Below are 24,598 nucleotides of genomic sequence, written 5' to 3'. Positions count from 1 at the left end.
TCAGCCTTACTCCCAGATATTTTATGGACTTCATGTTCCAATTTAAATTGTAGTTTTCTTTTACTTCTCTTGGGGGGGTATAGTTATATGTAAGTATCTGTGTTTTTCCTATATTTAGTTTGTATCCCGAATGTTGACCATAGGTTTCAATAAGGTCCATTAGTCTAGGGAGGCTCAGACTGGGTTTTTTTAAGTAAATTAAGACATCATCCGCGTATAATGCTATCTTATGCTCTGTTTCTTTTATATTAATACCTGTTATATTGGGGTCTTCCCTAATTGCTTGGGCTAGCGGTTCAATGAAAATCGCGAACAGGGCGGGGCTACATGGACAACCTTGGCGTGTACCGCGTTCTAGGGCGATCGGATTTGTTAACCGACCGTTTACTTTTATTCTCGCTGTGGGTCTTGTATATAGTGTTTTAAAACACCTAATTGAATCTTCCTTGAATCCTAACCTTTCTAGTACCAAGAATAAATAGTCCCAGCTCACACAATCAGACGCTTTTTCCGCGTCCAGACTTAATAAGGCCGAATAAACGTTGGTTTGTTTAATCTGATTCATAATATGTAGTGTTCGTCTTAAGTTATCCTGGGTTTGGCGACCAGATATAAATCCAGTTTGGTCTGTGCTTATTAGGTCTGGCAAAAACTGTTCTAATCTTTTTGTGATAATGGAGGCGTACAGCTTATAATCCAAATTAAGGATCGATATTGGTCTAAACGAACTACATAATTCCTTATCTTTACCCTCCTTGGGAAGTACTGTTATAGTCGCCTCCCTCCAGGAGGGAGGGGGGATGCCCTCTCTAAGAGTGTAGTTAAATGAGGCCACCAGCAATGGCATGATCTCCTGGCGAAAAGCTTTGTACCATTCTGCTGGAAGGCTGTCACTACCTGGCGATTTGTTAGTTTTAAGATTAGATATTGTCCTGTCTAACTCCTCTATAGTGATTTCTGCAGTCATAATTTTGTTCTGCATTTTGCCAATTGAGGGCAGGTCAAGAGATCTCAGGAATGCAATAGTGGCTTCACTATCTATTTGTGCTGGTTGTGTATATAGGTTTTTGTAGTATGATTCAAAGGCCTTCTCTATATCTCCCAAATTACTGGACACTACTCCAGTTAAGGGATCTTTAATCTTATTAATTGTATTTTGTGTCTGTTGCTTTCGCAACCTTCTGGCCAATAATCTAGTAGCCTTTGGGCCTGATTCATAATATGTTTGACGTAAAAATCTAGATTTTCTCAATGTCATCTTTATAGACTTCGTCAATCAATTTTCTTGTTTCCCTAATTTGCTGTAGCAGCTGACTAGTTGGAGTATTTTTATGCTGTTGCTCTATAGATGTCAATTTTTGGGTTAGATCCTGATGCAACACTTTGATGAACATTGTTACTCAGCTGATAGAGTTATACCCTTCTTGCTGTCTTGTCGCACAGAACTTGTAAGTCGCTTTGGATAAAAGCGTCAGCTAAATGACTAAATGTAAATGTAAATGTAAATATTTGCGTTCTTTCGTCTTCTTCAGTGTTGCTGTGATGGCAATCATTTCCCCCCTTAGCACAGCTTTTGCGGCATCCCAAACAATCACTGGATTAACCTCACCATTGTCATTAATCTCTATGTTTTTAATTCGGTCCTAATACTTTCAACAATTGTTTTGTTGTTCAATATTCCTGTGTTAAGCCTCCATAGTGTGTTCCTTGGCCTACTATCCAAGTGTAAAGTCATATAGACTGCAGAGTGGTCTGATATGTCAGTAGTTCCCAAAGTACAATCCATTATCCTATGTCTATCACCTCTAAACATAAAAAGATAGTCAATTCTTGAATAAACAGAGTGAGGAACAGAATAGTGGGTGTAGTCTCTCTCAGATGGGTGGAGATCTCGCCATACATCAAACATTCCTAAGTCTGTGAGTGAAGCATTCATTATTTTTGTCTGTGGAGTCCTGTTCACCCTATGGCTTGTAGTGTCCAGCTCACGACTAAGAATAGTATTAAAATCTCCCCCACAGATTAGTATCCCCTCAGACTCCGCTGCTATCAGACCAAATATGAATTTATAGAAACCTTTGTTGCTCCCCGGTGGGGCATATACATTCAGCAGCGTAACCAAGTTGCCCTCTAATTTGCATTTTATCATGACATAGCGTCCTTCCTTATCATTAGTTTCTGTCATAAGTTAAAAATTTAATGAGTTAGGAATTAGTATAGAAACACCTCGTTTATGACCCGATCTAAACGAGCTATAGAACGTATTCCTATATCCATATTTCTTGAGTTTCTCGTGCTCCATCTGAGAGAGATGAGTTTCTTGCAAAAAGATTATTTGAGCTTTTTCACGTTTCAATTTGGTTATGACTTTGCTCCGTTTAACTGGGTTAACCAGACCATTTACATTTATAGATGCCACCTTAAAGTTTCTACTCATCTGTGCTTTAACAACTTAAACCTGACGCTGTCAACCCGGAATTCACACATTACTAAACATGAACAGTTAGACATATACACATAGAGAACAGGTGTAACATTAACAAAAACAATACTTGGCTTCCAAAAACAGACGTTCGCTGGCCATCCCATGGCTTAGGTCCCGTTGGGGGTGGGGGGATAGACTCCACTCAAGTGCAGGCCCCCGCGGAAAAAAAAAGGAGCTATAAAAAAAGAAAGTGTCTAGTCTACCTACAGCGTGCCTGAGTGACTCTCGGCGGTCTTTCAATAATCAAGTGGAGTCTGTTAAACGATAAAAAAGGGAGACTAATAGTCATCCAGTCATTTGGGTCGGGAGCTGCAACTTCAAGCAGCCATCTCGTGTGCCTCTCCCTACGGAAGCCTGCATTTCGATTCTTAATTTCGATTATTAAAAAAAATAATAATAATTACTTTGTTAATTAATACCCTAGTTACAGTACAGCAACCAAATTAAACTGTATCTAGTCAACTGACAATGTGAATAGTATGAAAAAAATCTCCTGCGAAATAAGCTGTGACCTGTTTTGACCTGCACCTCAAAGAATCGGAACCGAGAATCGTTTAGAACAGGAATCGAAATGGAGAATCGGAACCGGAATCGTTCAAATCCAAACGATGCCCAACCCTACCCATGTCAGTCATGCATTAAGTTCAGCCAGCGGCCAGAGCTTTAACATTGCTATCTTCCAGAGCATTACAGAGAGACTGGCTGAGGCTGTCACCACATCAGTAACAGCAGTTTTCTTTCACACATGAAAGTGACTGTAGGTCATTCTGGCTCCAGTCCACACCTGTTTTGGAATATGACTCTGGTGGTGCAGCGCCTTCTCCCGCCTTCGAGGCTCACCAAGGCATTAGTCGAGCTCCGCGTAAACTTGGCTCTTAAGTTGAGAAATTCCTCTGAAGGTGTGGAGTTTGACATACCTGACACTGGTAGAGAACATTCCTGGCATGTGGCAGCCAGGCCATGTACAGTAGTAACTTAAGTAGGGTTATTATGTGACAGTAGGAGGTGACCTAACCTTCCAGGCATTGGGGCTCCGCCTTTGACAAACAGCTCGTTTTGTGTAGTTAGAATTATTGGCTCTAATGACTAGTTCAACAGTCCTCGACAGAACTGAATTACACAACTCTTAACTTATTTGACACCGCTGGACAAACCACATTCTAGAACCTGTTTAGCCTGGTGCAAACTGGGCTCTCGAGCTAACCCCCCGACTTTAGCCCTGCTCTGGAACAGGGCTAGCTTATCGCCAACACAGTTCACATAGGGTTACTTGATGTAGTGTAAGAAGGGAATAAATCAGTCCTGAGCTACATCCTAGCCAAGAGCTAAAGATAACCCAAGGCTAGGCATAACGCAGACCTGGCACTGTTGCTTTGTTAGTTGATTTGCATCAATTGAGCCAGCTCAGAACTAATGTTTAGGTTAGACAGACTTTGTTGAGATGAGCGACTTCAGACACAACAGCTCTCTCTCTCTCTGGCTAGCAGAGAGCAGCCTCTAATGGCTTCAGATGAGCGTCTTCAGACACAACCGCTCTCTCTCTGGCTAGCAGAGAGCAGCCTCTAATGGCTTCAGATGAGCGTCTTCAGACACAACCGCTCTCTCTCTGGCTAGCAGAGAGCAGCCTCTAATGGCTTCAGATGAGCGTCTTCAGACACAACAGCTCTCTCTGGCTAGCAGAGAGCAGCCTCTAATGGCTTCAGATGAGCGTCTTCAGACACAACAGCTCTCTCTGGCTAGCAGAGAGCAGCCTCTAAATGGCTTCAGATGAGCGTCTTCAGACACAACAGCTCTCTCTCTCTGGCTAGCAGAGAGCAGCCTCTAAATGGCTTCAGATGAGCGTCTTCAGACACAACAGCTCTCTCTCTCTCTCTCTGGCTAGCAGAGAGCAGCCTCTAAATGGCTTCAGATGAACGTCTTCAGACACAACAGCTCTCTCTCTCTCTCTGGCTAGCAGAGAGCAGCTTCTAATGGCTTCAGATGAGCGTCTTCAGACACAACAGCTCTCTCTCTGGCTAGCAGAGAGCAGCCTCTAATGGTTTCCCAGGAATGTGTCACAGTCTCGGCGAAGTGCACCTCAGCTTAGGGAATGTGCGAGGTGGAAAAGGATACTGATGGGCCTACAGTATGAGCTGTTTCAGTTTTTTCTATGCATGGAGATTCACCGTTACGGGAATGAAGAGGAGGCAGCGAAGAGGAGGCAGCTTATCAGATTCATAATCACTTTTATAAACCAAAAACACTTAACTCTTAAATACATACCCGGTACAAGGATGTAGTATAATTAGACCCTGCATAAAGAGACATCCAGTTCAATAAACATAAAGATTAAAGACAGTACGAGACACTCAGGTCACGCACATAGACAGTAGTTGAACAAACAATTGTAACTCTACACATTGACTAGGGCTGCAACGATTAGTCGACATAATCGACGACATCGATCATAAAAACTTGTCGACGCCGAATTTTTGCGTCGATGCGTCGTAAATCTTTTTTTAGTTTGTTTTATAATAAAAAAAATTTGCACTACCTATCTTTGTGAAGGTGGCTTCTCAGCTGTGGTCCAGCTGAAGACAAAGCAGAGGAACAGATTGGACAGTGAGCATGACCTCAGAGTTGCTTTGTCTACCATCACCCCAGACTTTGAGACTCTTGTCAGGAGCAAACAACATCCCCAGTTATCCCATTAGTTCCCTGGGATGTTAAGCTAAGAAGTCTGCTAAGAAGGATATATTATTTATTATTATTATTATAATTTTATTTCATTGTGTTTTTAGCCCTAGTAGCACTTTTGTTGCAACCCCAGTTATCCCATTAGTTCCCCCAAACTTACTGTCGGTCTGTTATGTTAAGCTAAGAAGTCTGCTAAGGGGTGCTCCAGTAGCACACCATGTTACCGCGCTGCGTCGCGGGACTCCGTGCTGCGTCACGGATCTGGTTGACTCCGAGTTCGATTCCCGGACTCGCCGTCATTTGCCGAATGTCTCCCCCTGCTCTCTCTCCCGTTTCACCCTACAACTGTCGGTCATGCTTGACCAGAAAAGCGATAAACGCTAAAAAATTAAGTTAAAAAAAAAGAAAAAAAAAATAAGTCTGCTAAGAGCCCGGAAAAGGAGCCGCGCCCACAGGAAGTAGAGATGGAGGGTGTGACAGAAATAATCGTTAGATTAGTCGACTAATAGGGCGGCTAGGTGGTGCAGTGGGCAAGGCACTCACCACCAATGCTGGAGACGCTGGTTTCGAGCCCAGCTCTCCACTTTGTTTTCAGTTTGGCTGGTCGTCCGTACTAATACAATTAGCAGTATTAGGGGGTGGGAAAACTGAGGGGTGGGGATCGGACGTTGTGGACAGCGACTCCTACAGGTCGGTTGGTGCGCCTGCGCAGTAGAATCAGGAAGCGATGGGGGCGGCGTCCCTCCAAAGCGCAGACCCCTGACGCTGAAAGATCGCGTTGCGCAGGTGAAAAGATGCGACGGCTGCTACCTCGAGTATCGGTGGGGACTCGTGCTATGTATGGCTTCGTCCACATTGCAGCCGGCTTGTGGGAGGCAAGAAAGCGTTCGAGACAGGGGAGGGTTGAATTGGACGATACGAAATTGGGATGGGAGAAAAATTGAAAATGGGAGAAAAGGTGGATAAAAAAAAAGATTAGTCGACTAATCGAAAAAATAATCGACAGATTAGTCGACTACCAAAATAATCGTTAGTTGCAGCCCTAACATTGACACTCTAAGCTATACATTCACTATATCAACTGTTAACAGTTTTGACATGAGGCTTATATGGAATAATATGGTCCAGTAGGGCTGCACAATTAATCGGAAAAAAAAATTATGACAAAATAAGAATTGTGTGAGAGAATCGTGATCTCAATTCTTAGAGAGAAAAATCGTGAGTTAACATTTTAGCAAGAATCGTGCAGTCCTAGTCCATAGCATCCCAGTCACAATGCTGAGTGCATTTCAACACTGCATATTTGCGATGTTGCAACAACTGTGTCTTTGACGGAACACGTCGGAGAAGGATTGGGCGCCATCTCGTCAGTGCTGCTCTTCCACAATTCGTGCCGTGTGTTGTTTTTGAGTTGATCTGGCTATTGAAGTTGAGCTCTGAGGCATATCCATGTCCTGTGTATTGTTCAGTGGGTGTGTGTTGGAGCTGCAGGTGAGGGTGTGGCCAGTCTAGGAGGATTTATACTGTGTGGGACCTTGTGTTTGGGCATTGACCTTGCTGGTGGTGTGTGTCCCAGGCTGATTTGTGTTATAGTCTAAAGCAATCGCGGTTATCGTGAGGCTTTGCACATAGGTTGGTGAGAGTGTGTTGACTTTGCTCTAGAATATGGACGAGCAAGGCTGTGTGCAACGGTTTTGAGAGAACGGTATTTTTAGAACTCCTATTCACTTCTCAAATATTCCCCGTCTCGTTGCGTCCTTATTTAATTCCCCTGCTAGAGTGCTAGAAATACAGTAACTCCCACAGCCATTATTGTTTTCCAGAGGAAGCAGATCGCTGACGCACGTGCGGTGGAAACCCGTCGCTCAGTCCGGCGTGGGCCGGCTTTTGTCTGTTACGCTGCTGCAGCCGATGTGTTTTTGTCAGTGTTTGGTTGCCATGGCGCCCCAGGAGGAGCCTTGGCAAAGGCGTGTGATAGGGTGGTGACTCAGAGGTTTTTCTGGCGGCTCTGTTGGGACTCTGGAATGGGCCGACTGTGGACTCACTGTACCCCCCCCCCCCCCCCCCTGCGTACGGGAAGTGAAGCACCAGAGCTCTGGGACAGGGCTTTGATGTCACAGTTATTAATACACCCTGGTGGTGCTGCTCGGGAATGCTCCTGAGACGTGCTCGTAACAGACTAGTGTCAAAGTTACAATGGTTGTAGTTAACTGTAAATTAGTCATTTTGTTTATTTATTTTATTTGAGTAATGCAACTTATTCAGCACTTTAAAAAGCTTGTACTTTCAAGCAAAACAAAGAACTTGAGCACTTTCTGTGTGCAGTGTATGGTTTTCTAGAGTTCTCTCACACAGTTTTCTTCTACCTCTGACTGCAGTGCAAAACGCATACCACCGTTACAATTAATTCATTTTGTACATTGTCCTTTGTTACTTTTGCACAGTTTTGATAACACTGAACACATGGCGACAAATGCTGCGGCCGTCACTAATCAGGGCGGCAGACTGGACACACCTGTTAGCCCGCAGATTTAACATGGCGTCTTCTCATAGAGACATCTTTGTCTTTGTATGCAAAAACTACTGTGGCAAAACACATGCTGTCCCTCCCTGAGGCAAGACCTCAAGCTGTTGGGCCCTGGAATGCTAACCACACTCCTAAGACACTGTTTTGACTTGTAAATAATTGTGTAGGAAAGGGCTCTTTCTCTGAAGCAGGTGTCAGTCGAATGCCAACCCTGCTCCGAGCCTCAAGGCTACTGGAGATAAAGTAATTATTATTATTTTTGAAGTTGTTTTGAAAAAACATTAAAACACTTGCTTCTGGGCAATATACTACTATACAGGTTCGCTGGTAATCAGCTCTCTGGCATGTGTTTACATGCCATAGTGAACCTATTGTCATTGATATACCTATGTCCTATGTATTAAAACATGTGTGAATTAATTTCCATTGTCTATTGAAATAAGCCCCACCTCCTGTCATATTTCATGAACCGTTTGTCTAGACTTATGGGAGATGAACTCAGTAGTCAGTACACAGACTACTATTTTCATTGGTCTAGGTTAACCCCACCTCCATGCTTGTGTGTAATGGTTTGTTCCACTCCAATAGTGTAATACTGTAATAGTTTGTAATTGTGTGATGGTGTAATAATAATACATTTTATTTGGGGAGCGCCTTTCAAGACACCCAACGTCACCTTACAGATCATAAAAAAACAAAGCAAGTCAGTTAAAGTTAAGAATACTGGTCTTTGCAAGTCAAAGTTCAAAACAAACAACAGGAAGGATAAAACAGTGGAGTTAAAAAAAACACAAACAAAAGGGGGTATAGAACAGTGACACAGGTTATAGTGAATATGCCCATTTGAACAGATGGGTTTTTAGTTGAGATTTAAATGTTGATAGGGAGTCAGACTGACGGACATGTGGGGGCAGGGTGTAAAAATAGTGTAGTAGTTTGTAATAGTGTGCTAGTGTAAGAGTGAAATCAAGTGTAATAGGAATAATGCAGGGAGATCTGCTTTCATTGGTCTGTTTGCCCTGCCCCTACCCTTAAGCCCCTCTTAACGTGCCTATTGGAGAAGAAATGGGTGGCTGCCGCCTGGTGGAGATATATATATATTTTTTTAAAGATTTGTTTTTTGGCATTTATTGCTTTATTTCGGACAGGCCCGGCAGAGAGGAAAGATGGGAGGAGATATGGGGGGGAGGACATGCAGCAAGGGTCTCCGGGTCCGGGAGTCGAACCCGGGACGGCTGCGTTACAATGCAGCGCAGTTACGTGGTGCGCCACCCTGGCGCCCCGCCTGGTGGAGGTTTGTGCTCTACTGAGCGCATGGTTTTTAGTTGCCTATATTATTGATAATAAAAGGCAAATATTAAGTAAAATTTCGGACTGTGATTTACGAAATATTTGAGAATGTTTTGTTTTGATAGCCTACTGTATTACACTTCCAATTACCATACAGTCCAACATGATGACCATCAACTAGAGCACCAAGGCGAGTAGTATGATTGCATATCAAAGCTGAAAAGATTCCTTCCGTTTATTGTGATAATCATCTTCTTCTCCCCCTCCCTGTAATGCCCAGCCCTAGCAGCCGCCACACGACTTTGCCCAGTGTTCACACATTAGTCACGGTCTTGTTTTAGTCCTCCTTCCTCTGAATACTGAAGAGGGGTGTCTTGTCTGGCGTCTCGTGCCCTGGCCTGCCCTCCAGCTGTGCCGGTGGTCGTGAAAACTGAGCCTGTGTGGGGAGAACCTGCTCCTGATGGTCCCTCTCACTGGCAGGATGCCCCTCTCGTAATCCCTGCTTGACAGTCAGGGATGTAGTGGAAGATAAACCCACCCAAACTTGGCATACTTAATTGTTTGCGCTGATATAAATCTTCATGATTGATATTCACTGTATTTATTATAGTTGGTGATCAAATTGATGCACGTTTATATGAAAATATGGAATTTGGGGGGGGGGGGATGACACAATTTTGCTAATCTGGAGAAAGATAAATAAATGATATAACATGTTTGTTTGACCACTGCATCAGTCGTGATCCTCCACACAGACGCAAAAACATGTCTTCCTGTAATGACACTGAAGAGCGCACATGACCTTGACATCTTGCTTGGATCATGTGATATGTCATATATAAACTATAAAAAATACAGTATACGTTTGTCCTTATCACCTCAGAAGATCAAAGATTAACTGCTGACCCACTTGATCAAAGTCTCCTTTATACGCTTGGCACTGAAATGACGAGTTTCAAAAGTAAACTGTGACGCCCTTTCTGGGTCTTTCAAAATCTTTCATGGGGATTTACTTAAGCTTAAGAGTGCCACGCCCGTATAGACACAGGGCCTAGGGTGGGGCAGCCAGGTAGAAACGGTTGTTGCGCAGTGGTAAGGCCTAAAAACAAATGGTTTGTTTCCGGTTGCCGACCGACCCTGCCGATTTAGGTGCGACCCAATATATTTTATGAGTTTAAAAAAAGAAAAAAAATCTTTTTTAAATTGTTTAGAATAAAGTTTCATAGAAATCATAGTCAAACCTTTAGTATTATGGATATTAAACATGCTGGCAGAGTACATGCATCCATGTTGTTGTGAAAATGTTAATTAAATAGAGAAATTCCCTATCCATAGTCGCTGTGGGAAAGAATAAAATAAAAAATAAAATAAAATAAATTCCCTACCTACCCATGGCCTTAACTGACAACCAACAGGAAACAAACAATATTTTTTGTTATGCCTAATGATGCCCTTTGTTTGGATGATGTTTTATAAAGTGCAGTCGAAGGTAGACATAGTTTAATGCAACATGCCCTAGCAGCACAGGGTGAAACATCACGAGGAATCGATGGGTTACTACGACTCCTAATTCTCCCAAATATATGTTTTAATAGTGCTTTAACATTCTAAAATACCTGTATGGATGCTATTTCATACCATAGATTTGACTCAAAGAGCAGATATAAAGTCAGAACTTAGTGATGTGTAGTATATTTCTGGGCCCAAACGTGATATGGATGCCATCCCAGCTAGTGGCGTTGTTAACTGTGACAGAACACAACGGGAAGAACATTTTATCATAATCACAAATGCATTTCCTTGATTCTTAGTGTTTTCCTTTTTTGTATGCATCCATGCTCACCCAGAAATATATACTGTGTGTAAAGAAATGTGTATGGGGCTAAATATTTGTGTGTGTGTGTATAATATGGAAAGTGTATGTGTGAAAGACGAACTACTGTATACAATCCACTCCTTGTCAGCTTGGGAGTGCTCCTCCATTCATTGTATACTTAATCTGTACCCTGTTGGCTGTTGGGGGGGGGGGGGGGGGGGGGGGGGGAATACAGTGAAGGAACACCCATGAAGAAGGGAGAGGTTGAAAGAGAGGAAGGTTGCAATCACAAGAGCCCAAGTATTCTATTATTGGTCATAAATATTTGATAATAATAACCATAGTTTCAATGAGTAAATGGCTATTATTAGCCCAGGGAAACTTTTTAAACGCGTCTCCAAGGCATTGGGCAACACAATAAGCAAATACTTCCATTATTTGTGCTACGTCAGACCCTGGATACCAGGACAAGAAGGACACATTCAAGCTATAGTAAATGCTGATGTTGTTATCATAAAATGTATCTTGTTTAAAGTCTCGCAAAAAGATGTACAAGTGCAAGCTTGCACTTGGCTTCAATGCGGATTTGTTAAGCTGCTCAAATGCTGTTGCTTTTTTCACTATTAGCCTCCTCTCAAAACTGTATCTTGGCTGTCTGGTGCGCATGCGCTGTGACACCAACAGCGGAAATACACGGCTCGCTCTGTGATTACCACTCGTTTTATAACAATGATTTTAAATGTTTATTAGCAACTCCGAGCTTTCAGACCCCAGCGCGTCGCTGTGTGAAACCCTAATTGTACGCTGGGTACCTTTTTTGAAATTCACATCTGATATATTTTTGACCCACCCCGAGCTCAGAAGCAGTGCTTGGTGGTCCAAACGAGCCTGGTAGCTATATAGCTGAGTGACTGCGGTTACAAAAGCCCCTGGCTTGCACATCGCAGTCACGTAAGGGGCTAGCGAGGGGCATAACTCCCAAATGGTCAAATATTTTCAACGGCTAACATTGAGATGAAGACTATTAATAAATCAATTTGTGCTTCTACACTATTCTGTGAATGTGAAGTGATTATTTTAGAGACTTTTTCAGGGATAAATGGAACAATGGCTTACAAGAGGTTATTATGAAGCTAGTGCTATCGATTATTCATTCTATGGTGGAAGAAAGATTTTCTTTGCCAATTAAAGTTGCATGTTTTGTAAAAGGGGTCAACTTGAGTGAAACACTTGACACGTTGGCGATGCTTTCCCTTCACATGCTTTTTTAAACGGTGCATGCCAAATTATATAGCTGGTGATTTGCTGAATAAAATAAACAAACATGTCTGACCATTGTATATCAGAACCTTTTTGAGTTTTAGAATGCGTCTTTTTCATCAGATTAAGAACACATGCCTACTGGTAACCAGTAGGTAACCAGTAAACCAGACTTTTTACAACTTGCAAAACACCCGTTTTGAATGTACTGTATATAGAAAGCTATGGCACACAAACTATATTTGGTTTCCTTAAATGTTTGCTTGGAGCAAATTCAAGCTCATCAGTCACGAGTGCGTCGATGACGTGTTTAGCCAGAGGTAAAAATCGGGCACCAACATAGTTAATTGTTCTCCATCTTTTCCCATGGGGTTTGACCATGTCTCTCATTGTTCCTGGCTGCCTGCAGGAGAACCTGCTATTCTTCTAGTGTGACCTCGGCGTGTATCATGTGACTGTCGATCCAGCAGTGCCAGGGCAGTCCCCAGCCTCTGGCCTCGTCCAAACACACCAGCACTCTTCATGTCGGACACAGAGGGCAGTCTTTGATGTTCAGCAGCAAATCTGCCTTACTGCTTGTTATTGCTGCTTGAGTTGATGCAAAATGGGCTTGGCAATTAACTTTGCTCGGCAAGCAGGCTTCATGAGATCACGTGCAAATCCATCTTGTTAGGGTTCAAGTTATGTGCTTGTACCCGAACCACAGTGGTTTGGACCAATTGGCGTCCTTTCTGGAACTACTGGCGGCTATGGGCAAAGATAATTTTTTTTGTAATTTATTAATTACATTAATTAATAATTATTTGTAATTATTCCAAACTGTTTCAAAGGACGACTTTCCAAAAAAAGATTAGTGCTGTCAGGCGATTACATTTTTTTATCTAATTAATTACAGGATTTGTAATTAATTAATCTAATTAATCGCATAATTGCATAACGATTTTATGCCTGATATTCTATATTCTATAATCATATTTCAAATTGCATGTGTCCGGATGGTAGAATTCAGTACTGTATCTACAAAACCTTCTGTTTAATCATCTTCCATCTATTAATTTGCTTAGATTTTTCAGGTCTGGTCAATTTGGGCATAGTGTTATTCACAGTCAAAGATAAAAAAAGATTTCATTGATATTCTCATTTGGTTCATTACAATTTACTCAAGCCTAGTAACAGACACAGTATTTCTGACACTGGGAATACATTACCTGAGATCCATAGATGTCCCTAGAATCAGATACCAAGAACATGCAAATGGGCCATATAAAAAAAGTCTGTAAAAGGGTATTCTACGTTCTTATGGAATGAATGAGATTTAAATTTTTTATTTTATTTTTTGTAATACATTTTGAGTTAATTTTCATAACGCGATAATTTGCTGTGTAATTAATTAATCTAATTAACGCAATAAACTGACAGCCCTAAAAAAGATATATATATATTTATAAATATGATAGCTCATATATATATGAGCTGTCAATTGATTAAAATCTTTAGACGCCAGATTGTCCATAGTTAAATGTGTTATCTTTTCAAAATGTTCCTTTTTTAAAGGGATCTATTTAAAATGTGTAATACTCTTATCAACATGGGAGTGGACAGATATGCTTGCTCTATGCAAATGTGTTTATTAAATAATTAAATAAAATAAACAAATTACCAAAGTTACTAATATTGTCCGGAAAAACAAAGGTACTGCATTTATCATAAAATAAAAATGCTGCAAATAATCATAACATGGCAAAGCTCAATAGGCAACAACAGATGGCTATATTGACCTGCTCAATGTAACATTACTCAGTAATATGAGTAATCAACCAACTTTACTCTTATAAAGGTTCACTATATATGTGTGTGTATGTATGTATGTATCTTTTCCCAGCCCTTGCTTGTGATGCGCATATAGATTTTAAAAATCGTATCTTCAAGGAGTTGACTTTTGGCTACTTCACTGCTGCCTCCAGTCATGCATACCGGTAGTTCAGTAGCTCCAGGACCATGAGTGTGCGGGAAAGGTCTGGAGTCTTAAGTGAGCACAACATGGCTAGCTGGCAAGTCTGTTCACAGCAGTGCTGGAATGTACAGGCTTTCTCATAAATACTTTTGTCTCTACAACCAAAAAAGTATGCTGCGGATACGGTCCATAGGTGTGTTTTGAGCCAAATGGGAGTAGAGTTGGGGCCCCGTCCTATGGCTACTAGGTCCCCTAGTCTCTCTGGAAAACAGATGTGCTTATCCTGTATATGCGATGGATGGCGTCTATATAGAGCCACATTTGTTGGCTCCACTAATGAAAGCATTTGGTTTGGACTGCAGCAGACCAGAACTTTGTACGAGAGGAGGTTTTGGTGGGCTGGAACATTGTGTGGGGTGTGTGTGGGGTGTGTGTGTGTGTGTGTGTGTGTGTGTGTGTGTAATAAGAGTGGAGTTTATACATCACAGTTTCCGTAGCATTGGGTTCTCGTCAATGCCCAGCCAAGCTGAATGAGTCACTGACGGGATAAATCACTTTAAGATGGTTGGACTCCACAGAGTGAAAAGCGTGCGCGCCTGCGCACCCACGCAAAAGCAAAACATCAAACACCGTCCACGTAAACAAACATGGATCTCTTCTTGGACAGCCACACACACGGCGGCGGAGAGATGGGTGTGGCCACAGATGTACCCATCTGGCTGGTTATGTAACAGCCGTTTGATTATCATCCTTCTGCACGGCTCACTCCAGAGAGATTAGAGATGATTGGCACCTCCGTCAGGAACACTTCACTCTAACTAGTGTTTGTAAAACAGGCCAGGGGGGGGGGGGGGTGGTGAGTTCATGAGGCGAGTTTGAAAAGCAAAATTCTGGTGTCGGTTAAATCAGTTATGGTTTGTAGGCTCTTTTTTTCAGATGATGTAGGCTCTTTTGCATACTATAGTATTTTCATCACATACTGAGTGGTTCTGACACCATCTTTGTTTTGTATACAAGAGAAGTAACCGTTGCTCTCTCTCTCTGTCCATCTCTGCCTCATGGTTTCTTTCTCAAATCTTTTCTTCTTTTCTTGAATTGATTGTTCTCTTGTTTCTGTATGTGGTGTAACCCCCCCGCCCCTTCTCCTTCTGCCTTGCCTTCCTCTGCCAGTTTACCATCCAGTTGTCTCCCCCTGCTTCTCCTAGATGCCAGTTCTCTACGAAATGCGTGAGAGCACGCCATATCCAGGTTCATCCCCCAAGCACAGCTTGATGCTGCCCCAAACATCTAATACCAGGCCTTTACCCATAGGGTACAGTGCAGGCTAAAGTATGCCACCGCTAACTTAGCCCATTCTCATAAACTCCACATGGGTTTTTGTTTAGCTTTGTGCTAAACGTTAGTGCCCCCCCTCCCTCACATGGGAGCCCTCATGCTAACTCTGTGCAGCTGGATGGAGTGTACTGTGCCGTGTCTCTCATGGGAGATCATTGGAGGGGACAGCTGTGGCTCTTGTCGGCACCAATCAGAACACTGGTTTGTTGTTACTTGGTGAAGAGCGCTAGGCGCACCAAGGTTGCATACACCAGTTGCATGCAAATATGGGAACTGATTTGGATCTTTAGCAATTGGACAAAATTTTATTGAACCCTATTATCCTTTTGTTAAATCTATTTCACATTTAGTTTTTGTTTGACTAATAATAATGATAAACCTAATCTTAGCCAGAATATTATTTTATTCATCACTGTTTGAATGATATTGAAAAATAAATAAATAAGGTAATTACAGAATGTTCACAGGAGACAAAAAACATCCAAAGGACTTATCATGTGGCTCCCTGGGGGGAAAATGTGTATGTAAAAATGTGCTATTGTATTGTCGATTATTTTTGTTTGTTCTTGAAGTCTTCAGTACTGTGGCTGGTCCATTGACATTGTGACATGAGTGGACCGCCTGGCGAGCACTGTACCCAATCACCTTAGATAATCAACTTAAACAACCTTATGCTAACAGTCAGACACCCAGGCCTCTGACTCACACAGCCATGAATCATCTAATCATTAGCAGAAATGTACCACACATACACACATGTGCATACACACACACACACACGCACACGCACACACACACACACATTTTTATCAAGTTTCAGATCTGAAAAAAGCGCCCCCTATCGTCTCCCAGATGGTAAATCACCCTTTTGGAATGGACTCAATGAAAGTGAATGGGAGAATGGATTTCTGACTCCACATTTTACTTCTCACTGATGCAGCCGGGGTCTACCAGAGTTCATTCTGGAGCCTCTGAGCCGCGCGGATCATGTGTTCTACTGTATACACGTTGGATCAATACACTTATCGATTTTCTCGTTTTCACAGAGATATAAGCGTTTATGTGATATGTGATATGGGTGTTTTGACTGTAAAAGCCATGAGGAAATAAGACCAGCGATTATCAGCGAGCGGCATGAGCGTGCGTGCGCACACATATACTATCGATCATCTAGCGTTTATTTGAAAACGATTCATAAATAGGCAGACAAATGACAACGTTCTGGAATATTCCAGTAAAAGGCGATTATCATAGGCATGTGTGGTTTTTTTCCGCGAAAACGGGTGATTTTCAAAATGCTATCAAACGGAAATGAAGCGATAAAAAAACAATCTGCCTTGCCAATGTTGACTGGAAAATGATTCTTTGATAAGCGACGGGCAGATTAGACACAGCCATAATTTAAAACATAGATTAGGCGATATTAACGTTAACATTGGCCGTGGATGGTGGCACTCAACGGGGTAAATAGGAAAACACAGCCCGGCACTGAAAGTGTTAATACCGTAACCTGGCTGGTGCTGGCTAACTGGCTATCGTTCCGGGAGCTAACATTAATACCTGGCTGGTGCTGGCTAACTAATGTGGCTATTGTTCCGGGAGCTAATGTTAATACCTGGCTGGTGCTGGCTAACTAATGTGGCTATCGTTCTGGGAGCTAACGTTAATACCTGGCTGGTGCTGGCTAACTAATCGTTCTGTGATTTGTTTACTTGGTAACACGGGTTGCTAAGGAATTTAGGTTAGAGATTGAAGAAAGTGCACTTTTAGGTTGAAAGAACGGCCCTAATGTCAACGTGTTTCAATATACCGTATTTCCTCTAATAGTAACCTCTATTCTATTAAAATCCGGGTCTCTTTTAATATCCGGGTGCGCTGTTGAGCTAAGCAATTATAAGCCGTACTCCTAATACACGCCGGGGTTACTATTAGAGGAATTACGGTATTTCCCTCAACGGAGTTTCACTAAGTTTCACTTTCGTCACGGGTCGCGCGCAGCACGTAACACAAGTTACACAACAACAGCATGGCTAGTACCAGTAGCGTGAAAACTGTACCCATTAAACAGAGACGAAAGTTCGACATTAAATTTAAAGAGGAAGTTTTGAAATATGCGGCGGAGCACTCAGGAGAGAAAGCTGCAAAGCATTTTAACGTTGACACTAGACAAATCCGCTATTGGAAAAAGCAAAGGACGGAGCTGAAAGCAGCGGACGGTAAAAGAGCCCGTATAACTGGAGGAGGAAAAAAAAAAGTGAGCGAGGAGATGGAGACACTACTTTCTGAGTGGATATACACGTTGCGCGACAAACACAACCGTGTGTTGCGCAAAATGATTACACGAAAAGCATTGGAAATCTATCCAACAGTGAGCGATGGAGGCAAGGCGTTTGTGGCCAGTAGAGGTTGGCTGGAGACATTTCTACAACGCAATGGCCTGTCGCTGAGACGACGCACCACTATGGCGCAGAAGGATCCAGATCAACTAACGGATAAACTAGTTTCATTTGTTGACTACGTTGGCAAGGCTGTCGGCTCTAAAGGGATTTTAGAGAAGGACATAATTGCAATGGATGAGACTGCCGTTTGGTTTGATATGGTGTCTCCCACTACTATTGACGCCAGAGGCACAAAGAGTGTGTCGCTGAAAACAACAGGACACGAGAAAAGCCATCTCACCGTTGTCCTAGCTGCCAAGGCTGACGGCACTAAACTCAAGCCGTATATCGTCTTCAAAGGGGCTATTCGTGAAGTGAAGGCAATGAATGAACAGATCTCCAAAGCAGTGGTCGCCACATCTCAGAATGGCTGGATGAATGATGATCTTACCACAGATTGGCTCAAGTCAGTGGTGGGGAAATTCTGTTTCACCCCACGCCTCCTGGTGTGGGATGCGTACCGCTGCCACATCAGTGTCGCCACCAAAGCTGAGCTGAGAGGCTACAAGATGACAACCGCGGTGATTCCGGGAGGCTGCACAAAATATGTCCAAGCACCTGATGTGATGTGGAATCAGCCCTTCAAGGCGAGTCTACACGAGTCCTACGATCAGTGGATGGCTGGAGACGTAGACAAGACGTACACGACCGGAGGTAACCCAAGAGCCCCCGCCCGCCGCCTGCTTGTAGACTGGGTGCTCACTGCCTGGGACAAGTTGGACAAAGATCTGATCATAAAGTCCTTTAAAGTTTGTGGTCAGACTGTGAATCCTGACGGGAGTGAAGACGACCGCATCCTCTGCTTCAGGGAGGGACAGCCCTGCGCCGCAGGTCGAGAGGCCCTGGCCCAACTCCGACAGCAAGACGAGGAGAACAGGCGTGCAGCCGAGGAAGAGGAAGAGGAGCTGCTTAACAACGAACTTGTTGTTGATGATGACAGTTCTAGTAGCTCGGGGGAGGAATTCCTCGGATTTGAGTCGGATGACATGTAATTGTTTTAAGGTAAGGTGATTTCACCTTACAAACTGTTGCACTGTTTTGTTAACTACCCATTAAGCTGTAGGATTTTTTTTTGCTGTGCAGTAAATACACAGCCATTGTTGTGATTGCACTATTTTACTTTTTTTGATCTGTAATTGCACTGTTTACTACCGTATTTTGAAGTTGTAATTTGCAGAAGTTAAATTGATCACTGTTGCACTGTTTTGTTCATGTAAGCTGCATTGATGCTGTTATAGTTAATACTGTACCATATCTTTTAATTTATTATTTGCAGCTGAACTTGACTGTTATTAGCCTAACTGTATATATACTGGTATTTGAATGGGCAATAAATAGGATGGACCACAGTATTGTGGTAGTCTACCTCAGTTGAAGTTAAAGTTAAATTGACACTGTTGCACCGTGTTGATGTTTTTATGGTATTTACCATAGGCAATATATTTTGTTATTGTTGTTATATGCTGGCCTGGCTGTGCAGTAAATACCATATAATGGTATGGTGTTAATGTTAATGTTTACCAAGAGAGTGTCTACCTCAGAATTTTATAAAACGAAGTTATTATTATTATTATTATTGTACCAGTATTGTTATTGCACTATTACTTTATTTTACTTTTTTTTACCACCTGTTTACTACCGTATTTCATACAGTACTTGCTTTCAATAAATGAACCCAGTACATTTTACTGGGTTCAAACTGACACAAAATGTTGATTTATTCATTATGATCCGTTTGAAAATTTGAAATATAAGCCTCCCTCTTATACAGGCCTCCTCCTAATACAAGCCTGGTACCCACTACAGTTGAAACAAATACAAGCCGGGGTTACTATTAGAGGAATTACGGTAAGCGGTATGTATGGTGATAACGAGTATATTGTTAGCTCCGCCGCCCCCCCTGTCTCTTATCAATGACTTGCTTGCAGTCAACATGTATGAAACGGATTGTTTTTTCATCAGTACATTTCCGTTTTATACCGTTTTGAATACAAGTATAGTTTCGGAGAGTTCTAGTAATTTCTGAGAAATTCCGCGAAAATAGCCATTTACTGGAATACACAAAACACGTTGTCATTTTCCGGCTGATTTATGAATAGTTTTCAAATAAACGCTAGATTATCGAGAGTATTTGTGTTCTTATGCACGATACAAAAGCGGGCTGAACAATTATTTATTCGTGCCGCGCTCGGCGCCTAACGCCACACACACACACACACACACACACACACTCACACACACACGTTGTGAAATCTGTGAAAAACAACTCTGATTAACCCAAAACTGGTAACATAGATTCCTTACCTCAGATCAGATGTTCTGCAAAAAGATCAATCCAATTCCTGATCGCCATTCCAAATATTGATCGCGTTTATTGATCCAACGTTATAGTCCGAGACGCATAATCCAAGCTGCTTCCAGCCTCGCCAGTGACTCTGGTAACACGACACTGCTTGCCAGAGATAGGAAAATCCTGGATCGTCTGATGCACTTTTTCACTCAATCCAATCCAATGATGTGCATTACCATCCGAGAGATGATAGTGGGCGGTATTTGCCCTTTTCGAGCTCAGAGCCATTCCCAATGATAATGTCAGGCTGGACGGATGAAAAATGTATGGATATCGCTAATAAAAGAAATAGCGATTAAATAACGAGAAATATCGTTATTGGCAATCAACGCATGGCGGCCTGACAACCAATGTGTTAAGGTAAGGCGCAAATGAGGTATGAATGTACTGCAAATCTCTTATAAATAGATAAATATAATATAGTGTTAAAGTGTCTAAAGTGAGTGTTAATAAGGTGAGCATCCTGATGGCCTGGGGATAGAAGCTCCTTCTGAGTCTCTCTGTACTGACCATGAGACTCCGGTAGCGCTTGCCTGACCGCAGCAGTTCAAAGAGGCAGTTGTTTGGGTGACTAGTGTCTTTGGTTATTCTCTTAGCCTTGGCCCTACAACACTTGTTATAAATGTCCTGGAGAGTGGGAAGCCCACCTCCAATTGTGCTTTCGGCTGAACGGGCCACTCTGTAGTCTGCTGCGGTTGTGTGCGGTGCTATTCCCAAACCAGGAGGTGATGTTACCAGTCAGGATGCTCTCTATTGTGCATGAGTAGAAGTTCTTAAGGACCTTCTGACTCACTTTGAACTTCCTGGATATGGAATGCCAGAAAGTTCATATTTTCCCACCTTGAAGATTGAGTTTATTAGGATCCTCATTAGCTGTTGCATGACAACAACTAGTCTTCCTGGGGTCCACATAAAACATTACATTCAACAAGACTTTTACAGAACAGTAAATAAATAGAACTGTTATTTAGAATAGAAGAGAGATGTATTTGATTCACTACCTTTCTCACCCTCCCCACCTCCCTCCCCCAAAACACATGCACACACATCCTCAGATCCTCCTTTCCTCCGACCTTGTCTCAACTCGCTGAGATGAAGAATGAACTCTGCAACCATTGGCTTTGCTTTAGAGGCAGAATAACTAGGACCTCTTCCTCTCTGCCTCATGTAGATGTATAATAATAACTAATAATGCATTACATTTATATAGCGCTTTTCTAGACAATCAAAGTGCTCCCCACAATGTAGGGTGGAAATTGCCTCCTTCACCACCACTGGTAGCACAGGGGAGACAGGGATTGATATCAGGTGGCCTTGACGTCAGAGACCTGATTGAGAATTTGGCAAGGAACGCCGGGGAACCCCCTACCCTTTGTGATAGGCGTCCTGGGTTCTTTAACGACCGAGATTCAGATGTGTGGCCCCTGGCAAAGGCTGCACCAGTGCACCACTGTTGATTTCTGGTGATTGATAGCTCACTCTCTTGTGTGTGTGTGTGTGTGTGTGTCTCTCTCTTACACACACACACACACACACACACACACACACACACACACACACACACACACACACACACACATACACACACAGGATTAACTACAATCTCAGGCATTGTGTTGTTGGCCCAGAGGAAATGGAGGGAATGCTCCTATGCCAGCTAGTACTGTTTCTTTTTATTGTCCTATTTTTCTTTTTATACAAGAGTTGCACAACCACCAGCATTGGATCAGCACTATGGTCTTCTAGTATTGGCCTGAAATGACTTCTACATAGAAGCTGCAGGAATATATTTGCTTTAGGGTACATTTACATTTAGTCATTTAGCTGACGCTTTTATCCAAAGCGACTTACAAGTTCTGTACGACAAGTCATCAGGAAGGGCACAACTCTATCAGCTGAGTAACAATGTTCATCAAAGTGTTGAGTGCTACATTGTAGGTTAGTTTATTAGGACAAGTGCATGATAGTAAGGTTAGTTAGGGTTAGATTTTTATTTTTTTCAGATAATTGTTGAAGTGCGTCTTTAGTCAACGGCGAAAGATTGGACGGGTTTCGGCTGTCCTAACTGGGGTGGGTAGTTCATTCCACCATTGTGGGGCAAGGACTGAGAAAAGGCGGCTTCTCCTTGATGACCCTCCCGGAGCTCGGATAGGAGTGGGTCTGAGACGGCCAGAAGATGCAGAGCGTAGGGGTCTTGAGGGTGTGTAGTTGGAGACCATTGACTGGAGGTAGGCGGGAGCAGTTCCCTTTGCCGCACGGTATGCCATGTCGAGGGCCTTGAAGCGGATTTGTGCAGCAATGGGGAGCCAGTGCAGGTCCCTAAGAAGTGGGGTGACATGGGCTGACTTCGGTAGGTTTGAGATCAGGCGGGCCGCTGCGTTCTGAATGAGTTGAAGAGGCTTGGTGGCAGTGGCCGGGAGGCCAGCAAGCAGTGCGTTGCAGTAGTCGAGGCGGGAGATGACTGTTGATTGGACGAGGAGTTGGGTGGCTTCTTTTGTCAGGAAGGGGCGGATCCTTCTGACGTTGCTCAGGAGGAATCTGCAGGTTCTGGTTGTCGCTGCGATGTGAGCAGAGAAGTTCAACTGGTCGTCGAGGACAATGCCAAGGTTCTTGGCGGTCGGGGACGCGGTCACAGCTGCATTCTCGACTGTGATGTAAAGGTCGTCGGGAGCATTTGGCCGGCAGGTGGAGCAATTCTGTTTTCCTTAGGTTCAGTTTGAGGTGGTTGGTCGTCATCCAGGCGGAGATGCCAGACAGACAGGCCGAGATCTGCTCAGATACGTGGATATCTGAGGGAGGGAAGGAGAGGAAGAGTTGAGTATCATCGATTCATCGGCATAACAATGATACGAGAAGGCATGAGACGTGATAATGTTACCCAGTAATTTAGTGTAGAGGGAGAAGAGAAGGGGTCTTAGGACCGAGCCCTGGGGGACACCCGTCCGCAGGGGGCGGGTGGCCGACAGGGTCCCTCTCCATGACACTTGGTAGGAGCGGTCATTGAGGTATGATGTCAGCGCAGAGCCAGGAGGAGCGAGGAGGATCTGATGGTTGACTGTCGAAGGCTGCAGATAGATCTAGGAGAATCAGGACAGAGGAGAGGCCTTTCACTTTTGCTAAGTGAAGTGCCTCTGTGACCGCAATGAGGGCCGTTTCTGTGGAGTGGCCAGTCCGGAAGCCAGACTGATTAGGGTCTAGGTCGGAGGTCATTCTGTAAGAGATAAGCAGTAAGTTGGTTGGATACAGCATGTTCAAGTGTTTTAGAAAGGAAGGAGAGAAGAGAGACAGGGCGATAGTTGCCTATGACGGTGGGGTTCAGGGTTGGTTTTTATATGAGCGTGTGACTCTGGCTTGTTTTAGGGAGGTGGGGACCACCCCCGAGTTGAGGGAGGAGTTGATGGTTGCAGTTAGGAATGGGAGGATGTCTGGTGCTATGGTCTGGAGGAGTGGGGAGGGTAGCTGGTCCAGCTGGCATGTAGTCGGACGGTTCGACGTTACCAGTGTCAGGGTCTCTGCTTCTGTAATGGGAGAGAAAGATGACAGAGTGAAGGATGAGGTTCTCGATTCAGTATTTGGAATGGGTGGGGGTTGGGAGAAGGAGCTGCGGATATTCTCCACTTTTTCCTCAAAGAAGATCGCAAAGTCTTCGGCAGAGAAAGATGAGGAAGGAGGGGGTGGGGGGGGGGGAGTGAGGAGGGAGGACATGGTAGCATGCAGTTTGCGAAGATTCTTGGCAGAGGCCTCGATCCTATGGTGAAAGAAAGAAGCTTTGGCATTAGTAATGGTTTTGGAGAATGTTAACAAGAGGTTGTGATATGTGTCCTCTAAAAGTATATGTATGTATTGATGTCAGCAGTGAGGCGTGACTTTCTATACTTCCTCTCAGCCGCTCTCAGGACCTGTCTTTGTTCTCTCACTGCATCCGTCAACCATTGACTGGGTGGGGAACGGCGGGCAGGTTTCTCAACGAGGGGACAGAGCTTGTCGAAGGAGGTTACGAGAGCTGAAAGGAGGGTGGAGGTTGCCATCTCTGTGGGGAGAGCAGAGAAGGTGTCACTCAAAGGTAGAGCAGATAGTATGTCAGAGGAGAGGGTGGAGGGGGATAGGGAGCGCAGGTTGCATCTGAGTGAGACCGTTTGAGTTGGGGTGAAGACCTTTCGGTTAAGCATGAGTGTTGGTGAGAAGGATATGAAGGAATGGTCAGATACATGCAGGCGAATTACCGTGGTGTTAATGATGCTGGAGTTATGGGAAAATATGAGATCCAAGGAGTTGCCTGCTTTGTGGGTGGGAGGCATGGCAGTGGGAGACGGGTCAAAGGATTGTAGGAGGGAGACCACTGGGTCCAACTGAGATGAGTCAGGCAGGTTGAAGTCACCCAATAGAAGGAGGGGGGTACCGGGGCGGCTACTTGGCGTAGTGGGCAAGGCGCTCGCCACGAAATGCTGGAGACGCTGGGCTAGTCAG

At 43.6% G+C, this 24,598-nt stretch overlaps 1 protein-coding gene across 1 annotated transcript in view; it reads left to right on the top strand.

The window, feature by feature from the left end:
- LOC311245982 (lamin-A-like) overlaps positions 1 to 24,598 on the top strand; it is a 99,720-nt gene that overhangs the window by 9,958 nt on the left and 65,164 nt on the right. The gene's annotated exons all lie outside the window — the stretch shown is intronic.

Source organism: Notolepis coatsorum (genome assembly GCF_963971535.1).
Source record: "Notolepis coatsorum genome assembly, chromosome: 19".
In the NCBI taxonomy this organism is placed as follows: Eukaryota; Metazoa; Chordata; class Actinopteri; order Aulopiformes; family Paralepididae; genus Notolepis; species Notolepis coatsorum.
Note: the sequence above shows the minus strand (reverse complement) of the source record. Positions and strands in the feature narration are given on the sequence as shown.